Raw genomic sequence first — 4,572 nt, 5'->3', positions numbered from 1 at the left:
GGGGGGGGGTGGGGGTCGGAGAAAGAGGAGGCAAGGGGAGCAGCTGGAATGTTAATAGCGAAGGACATTAATCCATTTGCCTGCAAATGGGAAAGCCAGGGGAAGAAATGGCTCCACCACACGAGCGACTGAATTCAGGGATTTCATTTAGCAACCAGGCGATAGCCAAAATCACCTCCAGTGTTTCATTTTGGACATGGCACAGGACAGTCCTCAGAGTCGGGGTCTGTGCCCTGAGCCCTGACACAGGTGCCCTGAGGGACCCCAAGCATCCTGCATGCCCTCTCCAACTTTTTCACGGACCCCATGGGGTTGCAGAAGGGCACACGCCCACGGGTGAGCATCGCTTGTGGATAAATTTCACATCAAGTGACTAACGGCTAAAATTTTGGCTTGGGGAGAAGCTTACTCCGATGCGGTGAGCCACTGTCATGGTTATCAGAAGGTTTGCTGTTTCCCCATCCCTGCTCATGCCCTCTTCCCCCACAACGACAGTTCCTATAGAGCAGGGACCACCGTAATGCAGGGCTGGCACCTGCATCCCAAATGCCCCGAGACTGGAGTCAGGGTTGCAATCATTTTCCCATTCAGTACTGAGATAAAGTCAAGACCTTTCAAGCTCCAGGGTGCCCAGTTTTGGCATTTTCTGCTAAAATGGAAAGGTCAACGTTTAATTCGGGAGCAGCAGAAGAGGATCCAGGACAATTTCACCAGGCAAGAGCCTGCAAGGGACCATTTCATCTGTTTTCCAGCAGCTCCATAAGCATCCGGGAAAGGGGCAGCAGGAGAGCCCCTTCCAGGGGGGCATCCCGGAAGAGAGGAATGTCTTACGGCCAAAAGCACAGCCGTTTCCAAAAATAAAGAAATTCAGATTTAAAAAAAAAAAAGTCTTTAAAACCAGAATTTCACCAGCAGGCTGCAACTTCCCACTTGAAACATTTCTGGGATTATGGCTTGGACACAGCAAAAGCACTCAGACACATGCTTAACTTCAATCGAGTGTGCAAATCCCTCTGAAGTCAATGAGGCTCTTCAGACGCAGCCTTAAGGGCGTTCTGGATCATTTCAGCAGAGCCAGCAGTCGCCGCTTACTTACCCCCTCCACATCATAGGGAAGGAGGTTTAAGCTGTGTCTGGTCTCCATGTAGGACTTTTACCCAGGGCTATGCACATTGCTGTTGAGGGTATTGAAATTCTTCCCTCCTCTGGACCCCACAATGCAGACCTGTGTCATCCTGGCAGCTCTCGGGATGTTTTCGGTCTCATTTTGTTTCATCCGGGGGGGGAATGCACCAGTTTTAACCTCATTTTTGTCGGGGAGGCTGAGCCAGAGCGATTTTCTCCCCACCGCCCAGGGTTTCCTGCCATTCCAAGCCCATCCCGTCAGATACGTTCCCAGATAGGGTTAGCAGGAGTCTGGGCTGGTCCAGCACAACCCAGTTTTCACAAAATATGTTGAAAGGGTCATTTTGGTCTGGAGCAAAAGGAGGTGTGGAAAACTGAGAAGTTGCCATGCAACGGACGTATCGGCTTCTGGTGTAATTTAGTCCTTATCATCACCTTACAGGTGGGGGAAACTGAGGCACAGACAGGTTAACGTCCAGACAGCCAAGCCAGGAAAGCAGAGCAGGCATGAGACAACTGAAGTCTTAATACTTATACTTGCTCTCGTAGCGATTACACACTCTTCCCTGTGGGAATATAGACTAATTATAGCAATAATAAATATTGCCTCTAAAGAAGCTAAGCCATTGCCTCAGTCTCAAATGCACTCGCACCTCACATCTGGGAGGCAGATCTCCTGCTATAGGAAAGCTCTGCAGCTGGGATGAGAAGATCCCTCTAGAAACAGCTTGGACACTTATGGATGCAGCTCCCCAGCTGTTTGTCACCACGCTTTTGCAGGAGATGACACCCAGGATCTCAGCCTTGGAGAGGGTGGTATCAGCATCCTCATCTGCTCCAGCGCAAAGGCAGCCTGGTCAGCTCAGCTCATTACCCGACTAAACTAACCCAGCCCAGCCCTGTCCTCCCATGGGCGCAGAAAAATCCAGCGGAGAGGCCATGGCAAACAGCTGGGGAACACAAAAATGTCTTTAAACACCGCAGCTGTGCTCCTCGGGGTTTTCCAACCACATCCTAAATCCCTTTGCTGCTCTGTCTAGCATTGCTCCAGAGGTCAGCACGCCCAGGCAGGAAACCGAGCAGCTCGCTGCTGCGGGAGGCTGCGATGAAATGGCTGCAACGAAGCCAACCAGCCACCCACCACCCAAGCAAGGTGCCAGCTATCCCCATGCCGGGGGGACATGTCAGTCTCTCCATCACCTACAAATGCCGACCAGGAGCAGTTGCAGAAGTGCCTGGGAGGCAGGAAAAAATCAAATTTTCCTGCTAGGAGGCCATGCCCTGCCCAAGACACTGGGGTGGAGGTGTCACAAACTGGGCTTGGGACCTCACGCTTGCCAGTCCTTGGCAGCTGGAGGAAGCCTTTTTCATGCTAACAACCTCCGCATGTCCTTGAACTCCAACCTCTTCCCCAAGAGGGACCTGTCTTTGGGTTATCCTTGGGTTAACCTGGTCCTTTCACCTGGTTCCTTCAACCGAGCCCAGGATCATAGAGCAGCTCTGAGCAGCACCGTGCAGAAAGCAGCGCTGGAGGGAGGAGCAGAAAACCACATGTATCCACACAGGGAGGCTGCAAGAGGACTTGGTTTATCCTTCCATTAACCCTCAAGACGTGAACTGTCAGATGTTCATAAAGAGAAATTACCCATTTCTGGCCGTTTCACCTTTTTTTTTTTCACCATACTGTTAATTTTGCTCAGAAGTGGAGAAAACTGTTTGTTTTCAGTGGGTTTTTTTTTCCATCCTGTTCAATCAGCCTACATTTAGCCATGTCCACCCAAAGGCAGCCTCCCACGCATCTCCTTGCCATCATTTTTTCTCTATCCCATGGTTTATATTTGGGGATGCTTTCCCCCGCGGCCCCAGCCGGTGGAAAGCCAGCTTGCCATGCAGATTGGTCTGGGAGGGCTTTCACCATCGCCGGTGGCACGGCCGCAGGCCATCCCCCGAGAGCGCACCAAACACCGGGAGAAAAAAACGGTGTCAGGAACGTGCCGGGGGGCAACGCTGGGCTGCAGAGCGGGTTGGCGACCGTTTTCAACAGGAGATATCCAACACCAAGAGTTCTTCCAACTAGCAGTAACAGGATAAGCCGTAAAATATGTGCTCTGATTTGGAAGTAGCAAACACAGCAAATAACCAATTATTCCAAATAGTTTACAGATTTTGACTTTTTTTTTTTTTTTTTTTTGGCTTGGGTTAGCTTTGCTAACTTGTCATTTGATGGGTTATTTGTATTTCTTACAACCAAAGCATCGCAAGCCAAAATAATGGTACAAACAACTGCGTAGAAAGCACCTTATAGTGCTTCTCAGGGGAGAATGGAGGCTCCTCGTTGCAGTTTCATAGCTCAGAGGTGTCTGAGGGCTCCTCGTGAGCTCCTCTCCTCTGGGAGATGCTCATAAACTGCCTGACTGCTGCTACTGCTCCACAGGTAAGGCTGGTGGAGAGGAGATCTTGCCAGACCGTTTCACAGCTGGGAATGCAGGAGTTGGGTGGCAACTCTCGAGGCAGATATCAAAAACAGGCCAAAGGCACAGAGAGTTCTACAGTCCCTTGTTTGCAAAGGGATGCCGGTGTGACCAGCTCTGGTGGTGGCACCTATAATACATCCACTTCAGCTTTAGTCATGATTCAGCTGACTAAATAGGCTTTGGTCTTAGCAAGACCTTCTGCTGACGATGTCTGTGGGCTCTCTTCTGTCCTGCAGTCCCCTGCACTTTCCCAGATTAACACCCTGAGGGTCACCAGGATCTCCTCCTGAACACTCTCAGGTCGGCTCTGGTTGGCATCGTGGCAGAGACACGGAGAGCGATGGCACCTCCATCCTCGGAGAGCTTCGAGGGGACACTGGCCAAGCCCAGGTGGGGCTCTAGGGATGGTTTGACAGTTTGAAAAGGGGATTTGTGGGACAACAAAGAGAGGATCTTGTGGATAATTACAGAGGGGATTTTGTGGATAATCACAGAGTGCTCCTCCCAAGTAGGGAGGGGGAAATGGCTCATAAAAGAGCTTATTTTGACATTTTAAGAAGCCTGAGTCTCTCTTTCACCCTTTGAACATGATTGAATCACTTGAACTCCAGAGGGATGAGCCAGGATTTCAGCGCAGTGGGAAGGGGACAGATCTGGAGCAGAGAGGTGGGTCTACAAGACATTGGTGTTGCAAAATCGTCTCATTTTGCTTATGCCAAAGATTCTCAGGAGGGACAAGAGAGGGATGAAGAGCCGACTCTTGAATTTTCTAAGAGGACTTTGGCAACAGCTGCACCAGAGGAGTGCAAAGAGAGACCAGATTAGAAAGGGTTTATGAACTAGGTTATAAACAACTGCAGATTAAGTGCTTGGATTCATGCATGCTCCAGGCAGAGCCTGAAGCATCAGCTCTGCCAGCCCTGACCTGACGTCCCCACCACACTATCGCTTTAGAATAGAATAGAATAGAATA

Source organism: Fulmarus glacialis, unplaced genomic scaffold (assembly GCF_000690835.1).
Source record: "Fulmarus glacialis isolate BGI_N327 unplaced genomic scaffold, ASM69083v1 scaffold11813, whole genome shotgun sequence".
NCBI classification, from domain to species: domain Eukaryota; kingdom Metazoa; phylum Chordata; class Aves; order Procellariiformes; family Procellariidae; genus Fulmarus; species Fulmarus glacialis.
This window is presented reverse-complemented; position numbering follows the sequence as displayed.